At 39.0% G+C, this 9,815-nt stretch overlaps 1 long non-coding RNA gene across 1 annotated transcript; it reads left to right on the forward strand.

Annotated features, from left to right (window-relative positions):
• Positions 1 to 386: 386 nt before the first annotated feature.
• On the forward strand, positions 387 to 5,316 carry LOC140519193 (uncharacterized). The gene is made up of 2 exons (XR_011972118.1): positions 387 to 488; positions 4,079 to 5,316. It is a non-coding gene; the product is annotated as an uncharacterized lncRNA (long non-coding RNA).
• Positions 5,317 to 9,815: the final 4,499 nt, after the last annotated feature.

The raw sequence follows: 9,815 nt of genomic DNA on the forward strand, positions 1-9,815 counted from the left end.
CCATTTTCAGGCAGGTTCCGGTCAGTTGTTTCTCCCAGGTCTTGCGGGTTTGCACCGCCAAGTTCCTGCACCCTTTCCGAACTCTACCCAGAGCACTTGGACGTCAAAAAACTAAACCCTGTTTTATCTTGTAGGTAGTGAGCGACCTTTCGACAAGGATAGATAGTGGTCCCTCTCTACCATTCTGTCACTTATCACGGCAAGTTTTTATGGTAAAGGCTGCAGTACGCCCTTTCCGGTTCTCACCATTTGTGGGCCTGGACCCAGAGAATGGTTTATTTATTTTTATAGTATTATTAGTGGGAACCCGGAACCTCTAGATTTGAACTGGGAAAGTGAAGGGGACCTCGGGAGGCGGGACCTGGGGAAGGAATCAGAGGAGGAATCAGAGAAGGGCGGGGCGTCGTAAGAATCCTTTGGGGGCGGGGCCAAGAGGGTTGGCCAAGAAGGAGATTGGACGGGCCTTGAATGAGTGAAAACGGGAACCTGTAAGTTTCAGAGCTAGTAAAGTCTTTTGTAAGGAGAAATTGATTAATTTTCTGAAGCTGCTTTAGGTGTGGGAGGACCCATGACGTATACCTTATATAGTCTTTTCAAAGAGTTTTGATAGGTGGTTTTTTTTTTTTTGGTTTGGATTTTTTTAAGGGCAGTGAGTCACTAATTTAGAGAGAAGACTCTTTATTTTGGGGGGTGAGGGGGGGGGGCGGAGCTTTTAGGGAACTGGCCTTACCCTTAGCTGCTTCTGCTCTTCTGATTGGAGGGAGGAGCAAAAATTACTTCCCAAAGCTTCCCCCTGCTCCGTTGGTTTCAACTTTACTGTCATCATCCAGCCTCCCCCGCCTTTCAGCTTCGTTTTGTGTATTGTCTTTTCTGTTAAACTGTATACTCTTTGAAGGTATGGGCTGTCTTTTTCTTATTTGTATTCCCAGTGCTTAGCACAGCGCTTGACACGTAATACAGATTTAATAAATATTTATTATATTGTACGTGCAGGCAACAAAAAGTTGGAATAAACAGATGTATTTGAAGGGAAAACTAAATAAAAGAGGCACCCCAGACCTAGAGCAGAGTCATGAAATTTAATATTTTAAAATCTAAATCCCTCTGTCTTTCATTGAATGCCCAATAATATTCCCCGGCCCAAGTCCTAAGTGGCTTATTGTTTAGGGCTTAGAATGAATCTAAACAGCAATTGTTTTCTACGAGGGTCTTCCCCTCCCAAATTGATATTTTTGTGATGGTACATTGGGTCATCTTTTGTCTCAATTCTTACCTGACCCCTAGTCATTAAATGGGTGTCACCTCAGACAAGCTGAAACCTGGGAAAGATCTTAATTTAGAAAGGCCAGTGACAGGAGGAGAGGGAGGCTGACAACTTTGAGCTACTCCGTTTCATTTAAATCCCAATTCATGGGCAAATCAAGACTTTACCCTTGTAATGCCATTGGTTCTTTTCTGGAATGAACAATAGCAAAAGTAGTCATAATGGCAATATTTATAAGCAAAAAACTGGAAACAACTGAAGTTCATAATATGGATTTTGGAAAATAATGGATTAAAGACATATGAAACATTTTTATATATGTGGGTTTGAAGTAATGTCCAAAAAGGAGAAAGACCTTGCACATAATCATCCAACTATATAAAACATTTAGTTGCAAGTAAGGAAAAGTAAGATAATTTGGAATGATGTAAATATTTTTAGGACATTAAGATGCTATTTAGATAATTTAAGTAATGTGCATTTTAAGCTTTACAATCCTATAAAAATGATAGTTGTTAATGTCACTACCACTAGAAATGGTGAGGTTCAGGAGTACCTCACATCTTGAAAGAATTCACTCAGGCTGTCTCCAAATCAAGTAAAGGTGTTTATTATGGAACACACACACACGCACGTACACACATGCACACACCCCAAGCTGGCTCCTTTACCCTTTAAGGGAGAGAAGCAGCTTAAGACAGACCTCTGCTCAAAGGGGTGTGCAGTCTCGAAAAGGAGATGGCCCCTTCAGGGACATGCCTCCCTCTAAAGGGAGACAGATGCCCACGTAAGGGGAATGCCCATCAAGGGAGACCAAAGCTTAAGAGAGATGGGTCCTTAACAGAAATGCCGTTTAAGGGAGACATCCTCCAATTAAGGAAAACCCCACACTAGCCAGGAGAGGCTAGGGATTCTTACAGAGGAAAACTTGCCGAGGTTGGGGAGGTGAGCTACCTGAATCTTGAAGTCTCTTAAACTGGCTTTAATTGGTACGTGAGATAATGGGCTTTTCTGTGACCTCTCTATTTGAATCTCATCACTACTACCAAGGCACAAAAATGCCTTGGTTAGTAAGTCTCACCTAGTTTAGCCCCTAGAAAATGTATCTGATTAACAGTTCTAGCTGACCTAGGTGCTCTTGCCCATCAAGCTTTTCCTTGAGCACCAGACTTAAACCTCCTTCTCATAGCTAAGATCTGAGTCACATGTGATATGGAGGGATAGCAGAGGATAGCCGGATCATATTCTTTAGACTCCAGTACCACCCTGTTCTGCCTACCTGAGTAAAGACAGTAAGCATGATGGAAACTCCAAGCAGTGGGATATACTAACTATGGCTTGAATTTTACATTCAAATGCTGCATCTAGGTTGGATGAGTCCTTGTTTTAGCTACAGCTAGGCTGCTTCCAGAAGGTCATTCATTGGGCCTCAAAATTCCTTGGACTTGTAGCAAAATCTAGCATGGACCAATTTCCTGAATCTCCTAGTGGATTGCTTTCTTGACCTTTCAAAATTCAAAAGATCTCCAATCTTTATCAACTGAGGAACCTAAAATAATGAACAGAGTCGCAAAGAACCAAGATCTCTATTTACAACCACATTCTGATACTATAAGAAACAAGTGTCTTATCAAGAACTCCACATAGCCATTAATGAATTCAGGGGGGAAAAAAAGATTTTTATTGAACATTCTTTGAATGGGTAACCTGACAGGCTCACACCCCTGTGGCACAGAAACGTGATCTTTTATCTTCCTGTCCCAAATGCAAACCCCTCCCTTGGTTCCCCATTGGTTGAGTACTGCAAGGTTCACAGCCTATCTGAAAATGCCTTGGTGCCCTCCCGCCTCCCTCTGTGAGTCTCTTCCCCTGATTACATGATTACATTTCTCATTCCCGCATTTCAAGCCCTAAATACTTTTCAGGATAGGATATCTGTGTTTGCCCTACTACTAACATAAGAGAAGTCTTATTATTCAAGACAGTGCCTTGGGCTGGTGCTCTCTCCTTAATCAATGGAGCTTTATCTGGCTCTGCAATTGCCTATACAGTAAAAAGGCATTCTTAGAGAACAAAGAAAGGAATGTCTGCTCTATTACTGAGCTATATCCCCCATTACATTTTCAACCAGTTCATTTCCAGAAGTAACCACAAATCATGAATCACATGATTTCTGTGAAAGTAAAAGTTCAGTCATCCCTCACAATATGAAAATGACACAAGGCTTCTCCCTTTTAGCATTGCCTCTCACCAAAATGTCACCAATTTGGAACAAGCCAAACCAAGATAAGACATAAGGTTGACTTTTGAATGCACCCCAGTTTTGGCTATGCAGCCATAGCCAATTAAAGTGGTTTTTCCTATTTACCACGTGATTACCAGACTGGAACCAGTTAAAGAATGCCTATGCATTCTCAGAAGTTCTTATTTGAACTCCATGAGCTGAGTCTTCACATGCTCATAAACACTGGGTTCATTGGTCAGTCTTCAGGATCAGGGTGAAAGAAAGTCAGATTCTTATTTTATGTGGGGGTGGTTGTGGTAGAAAGATTGTGAAAAAAAGTAGTATTTCTTTAGGTAGTAATCTTGTCTATGGGAGTTCTTTAAGGCATTAGGAAAATAAATAGATACATCTCTCCTAGGATAAAGCTTCTTTTAAAGGTCTAGGCCCTAGACTCTAGGGGAAGGTAGTGGGAATGAATCACCACTAGAGGCAAGTGGGATGGAGATGGGGAAAGAATTTTTTCCCCCTGAATTTGTACTTGTATGAGTGCATCAGTAAATGAATATACTAACTACCTCATCTTGCTTGAGTCCCCCAGTTATCCAGGTAACCAAGAAGAGCTATATGAAGACTAAGAAGCAGAATGGCTTGACATAGCAACAATCCTTTGCAGTGACTGAGAGTAAACGCAGCTGGACATTGATAATATTTAATATAAATTTTGGACTTTAATAAAGGCGAGAGTGGAATTAAGAAGAGTCTGGACCTAATAGTCTCTTTTTTATGTGACATAAACTCAGAGAATGCCTTTTACTATGTCAACAAAGCCAAATGGGACGGACTTAACATTTCTTAAGAGACCCTTATGGCATGCTAATGGTAAAGAAAATACAGATATTCTGAATCATAATTTCAATTGAAACTTTGTTAACTCTGTTAAAAATACCCTTTCCTGTGTCAGCAATTTCAAAGACCTGTTTATGACAGAATGCCTGCTACCAGAGTGGTGGGATTTTCTTCTTATCTTGTGTCACTGAGACATATGCTATACACACAGCCTGGAATCATAAATTCTAACTGACATTACTTTGTTAATTGTCTTGTCTCACTAAATTTACAGCTTGTTCAACTAAGAAAGTTCCTTTCTCATGGTAAAATGTATTTAAGCCTAATTGTTCTTATACTGGGTAGTCAGATTAATATCTGGCTCCATAGATCTATGTAACCATTACTTTAAAGGGAATAATAAGTACATATGCATTTAGTCTGTTGCCTTTTCTTTAACCAAACTTTCAGGTCAATAACATGCAGAAAAGCAACAACTCTGAAGCCAGTTAAGACTGTAGAAGCTTTGAAGCAGACCCTGAACCATTTGGTGGTTTATGGACCTCTAAGAGCCATCCCTATCTTCAAAGACTTTTCCGACTGCAAGTTATGATACTATGGGCATATCCTGTTTTATGTTTTTTGGAGACAATCTTATCTCCAGAGACTCTCCTAACTTTGGTTATGGGACTCTCAGAATTTCCTGTTTTTGGAGACATCTTATCAAACCTTGAACTATGAACTGCTTATTATAAAGGATGCCTTCTGATTTGTGTATCAAAGGGCCATAGTTTTGATACCTGAAATCCCCCTCCCATCCCCGTGGGACTCACTGACTCATTCTTTTCTAAGCCCACCTTTCCCCTTTACCTTCCTTTATTTAAAAGGTATATAAATTCTTCCCATCCATTACCTGTTGTCCTGTTCAGCAAAGGCTGGATAGTATACATACACGTTATTTTTTTCTTCCCTGCTTAATAAAAACCTTTCTTTAATTTCACAAGCATTGTCTTCCTTCGATTTTTCTTCCCTTTAGGGAAAAGGGGGGTTTAAATCTTGAGAACTGGCCTTTGCTGGCATTTTTTCCTTTGGGGAAAAGAGATCTAAATTCCCTCAAGAGAGCGTTTGCCTTGGTTTACCGACTTGACTTTGGCATTGGAAGAAACAACAATGATTCATTCGTCTCTGGAAACTGAGCCATGCAGGAATCTAACATTCAACTTTTTTATAAATGCTCTGCATGAAGAAGCTCATGGCAGTAAAAAAAAAAAAAAATTCCATGTTCTTTGATTCAGCAAAAAAAAAAAGAAAAATAGATCAGCTTTGTAGCTGCAAAATCTTTTACTCTGAATGCCTTCTATGATCTAGATCCCACCTCCTGCTTCCATTTGAAATTCTTATGAGCAGGCTGCTTAGCACAATGGAAAGAATTGTGGCTCTGGAGACAGAGGATCCTCTTGTGACTTATTGCTTCCATCACCTTGGGTAAGTCATAGTCTCCCTGGGCTTCAGTTTTCTCACTTGTAAACTGAGGGCATTGAAATAGTTGCCCTCTAATATCCCTTTTAGGTCTCTGATTCTATGACTCCCCTTCACACTGTCTTGATTCCAGTCAAACTTGCCTCTTAGCTGTTCCCCATCCATAATATCGCTTCTTCTGCTTCCTATCTGCCTACCTGGGCACAAGAATGCTTCCAAGTCTGCAATCCACCTTCCATCCCTCTGCCTTGAAGATTCCATAGCTTCCTTCAAGACATATTTTGAGTACTATCTGAAAGACATGAGATCTCCCTGGATTCATCTCCCCACCTTATTCCTTCCCTCTCCCTTGAAATTATATGATTTTTATATATTTTGTACTTATTTAACAAGACTTTTAAAAAGCTATGTCCTGCAGTTCCAAAAGACTCATGATGGAAAATGCTATCCACATCCAGAGAAAGAACTAAGGAATCTGAATGCAGATCGAAGCATACTATTTCCATTTTTTTGTTCTTTTTTTCATTAACATGGAAATATGTTCAATGTGATTGCACATGTATAACCTATATCAGATTTCTTGCTATCTTGGGGAGTGGGGAGGGAAAGGAGAAAAATTTGGAACTCAAAATCTTACTAAAAAATGAATGTTGAAAACTATCTTTACATGTAATTGGAAAAAATAAAATACCATTTCCTTAAAAAAAAGTTCTGTCCTATATTATCTTCTCTTTCTGTATTCTCTTAGTGATCTCATCAACACCATGGGTTTAATTATCATACCTATGCATATGGCATTTATATGTATATGTATACTTATGTGTGTATATGTATATGCAAATGCATGTGTATATCTATATCTATATATCCACTCACAATCACTTTCCCTTGAGCTTCAGCCTCATGTCAGAAACTGTCTACTGGACATTTCAAAGTAGATTTCTAGGAGCCATCTCAAACTCAGTATATTAAAAACAAACAAACAAACAATCTTCCCTTCTTGAAGCCACCACTCTTCCAAACTTTCCTATTTCTATCTGATGCCATCATTATTCTACTCTCATAGGTTTGTAAACTCAATATTATCCTTGATTCTTTTTTTTTTTAAATTCTAATTTATTTATTTGTTTTTAGTTTTCAACATTCATTTCCACAAGATTTTGAGTTCCAAATTTTGTCCCTATCTCTCCCCTCTGCCTGCCTGAAGACAGTGTGCATTCTGATTACCCCTTCTTTCAATTTGCCTTCCCTTCTATTACACTCCTCCCTTCTCATCCCTAACCCCTCTATTTTCTTGTAGGGCAAGATAGATTTCTGTACCCCATTTCCTGTATATCTTATTTTCCAGTTGCATGTAAAAGCAATTTTTAACATTTGTTTTTAAAACTTTGAGTTCCAACTTCTCTCCCTTTCTCACACCCAACTGAGGATGCAAGCAATTCAATATATGTTATACATGTGTAGTTATGTAAAAGACTTCCATAAAAGTCATGTTGTGAAAAACTAACTAGATTTCCCTCTATCCTATCCTGCCCCCCCCATTTATTCTATTCTCTCTTTTGACCCTATTCCTCCTCAAAAGTATTTACTTCTAATTATGACCTCTTCCCATTTTTCCTCCCTTCTATCATCCCCACCTCCACTTATTCCCTTTTCCCCTACTTTCCTGTAGTGTAAGATAGATTTTCATAGGAAATTGAGTATACATGTTATTCCCTCCTTAAGCCAAATGTGATGAGAGTAAGGTTCACTTTTCCCCCTTACTTCCCCCTCTTAATTTCCACTGAAAAAAGCTTTTTCTTGCCTCTTTTATGTGAGAGATAATTTACCCCATGCTCTTTTTTCCTTTCTCCTCCCAATATATTCCTCTCTCTACCCTTAATTTTATTTTTTTTTTTAGATATCATCCCTTCCTATTCAAATCACCCTGTGCCCTCTGTATATATGTATATAATCTCTCCAACTCCCCTAGTACTGAGAAAAGTCTCAAGAGTTATACCTATTATCTTTCCATGTAGGAATGTAAACAGTTCAACTTAAGTGCCTTATGATTTCTCTTTCCTGTTTACCTTTTCATGCTTCTCTTGAGCCTTGTGTTTGAAAATCAAATTTTCTATTCAACTCTGGTCTTTTCATCAAGAATGCTTAAAAGTTCTCTATTTCATTGAATTACCATTTTTTCACCTGAAGTATTATACTCAGTTTTGCTGGGTAGGTGATTCTTAGTTTTAATCCTAGTTCCTTTGACTTCTGGAATCCATATTCCAAGTCCTGCTATCCCTTAATGCAGAAACTGCTAGATCTTGTGTTATTCTGATTGTATTTCCATAATACTTGAATTGTTTCTGTCTGGATGCTTGCAATATTTTTTCCTTGATCTGGGAGCTCTGGAATTTGGCTACCATATTCCTAGGAGTTTTCTTTTTGGGATGTCTTTCAGGAAGTGATTGGTGGATTCTTTCAATATTTATTTTACCATCTGGTTCTAGAATATCAGGGCAGTTTTCCTTGATAATTTCTTGAAAGATGATGGCTAAGCTTTTTTTTTTTATCATGACTTTCAGGTAGTCCCATAATTTTAAAATTATCTCTCCTGGATCTATTTTCCAGATCAGTTATTTTTCCAATGAGATATTTCACATTGTCTCCTATTTTTTCATTCCTTTGGTTTTGTTTTATAATTTCTTTATAATTTTATAAAGTCATTAGCTTCCATCTGCTCCTTTCTAATGTTTAAGGGAATTATTTTCTTCAGTGAGCTTTTGGACCTCCTTTTCCATCTGACCAATTCTGCTTTTTAGGGCATTCTTCTATTCATTGGCTTTTTGGATCTCTTTTATCTTTTGAGTTAGTCTATTTTGTACAGTGTTATTTTCTTCAGCATTTTTTGGGTCTTCTTTAGCAAGCAGTTGACTCATTTTTCATAATATTCTTGCATCACTCTTATTCTCTTCCCAATTTTTGCTCTACTTCTCTTACTTGATTTTCAAAATCTTTTTTGAGCTCTTCCATGGATTGAGACCAATTCATATTTTTCTTAGAGGCTTTGGATGGAGGAACTTTGACTTTGTTGTCTTCTATTTGCATGTTTTGGTCTTTCTTGTCACCAAAGTAAGATTCTATGGTCTGATTCTTTTTTTTTTTTTTTTTTTGGTTTTTACTTATTTCCCCAGCCATTTACTTGACATTTGAGTTATTTGTCTAAGTAGATCTCTGCTTCCAGTAGAGCTGGGGGGGCTAACCACTTGATTGCCCCCCAATCTGTTGGTCTAGTGCTCCATAAACAGTGCTGTCTCTGCCCCTGCTGCTGCTGTGACTGCTGCAGGTTCCTCCACCCCCTCTCCCCTCTACCACCCTGGGGCCAGACCACTCCACAATCCCACACTGGTCCCACAGGTTTTTCCTACTGACCTTCCAATTTGTCCTCGGTATTTTGGGGTTGTGAAGTCTGGAAACCGTCACAGATGTGAGAAATTCAGTCCCCCCAAGACCTGCTCAGGTCCCCTCTGTATACTCACAGCCCACACTAGACTGTACTCTACTCTTAGCTTGGCATGATAGACACTTCTCAGGGACCTTCCAGGCTGTCTTGGGCTGTAGATTTGCTTCACTCCATCATTCTGTGAGTTCTATAGCTCCAGAATTTGTTTAGAGCCATTTTTTTGCAAGTATTTGGCTGGACTTGGGGGCAGTGCTCTAGAAAGTGCGTGCTATTACTCTGCCGTCTTGGCTTCACTTGTTCTTGATTCTTTACCTTCTCTCACCCTCATAGTTACAGTCACTTGCCAAATCTTGTAGTTTCTACCTGTGTAACATCTCTCTCATCTTACCCCTTCTTTGCGATTTATGTAACCATTACTTTACTTCAAGCCTCAAGACTCTTCCCACTCCAATTTATCCTCCACACATTTGCCAAAGTAGTGTTCCTCAAGTACAGATCTGAACATGTTATTCCCCTCTTCAGTAATCTCCAGTGACTCCCTATCGCCTCAGGAATAGGAAGGAACTAGGTATGTTTATGTT

Source organism: Notamacropus eugenii, chromosome 1 (genome assembly GCF_028372415.1).
Source record: "Notamacropus eugenii isolate mMacEug1 chromosome 1, mMacEug1.pri_v2, whole genome shotgun sequence".
Taxonomy (NCBI): Eukaryota; Metazoa; Chordata; class Mammalia; order Diprotodontia; family Macropodidae; genus Notamacropus; species Notamacropus eugenii.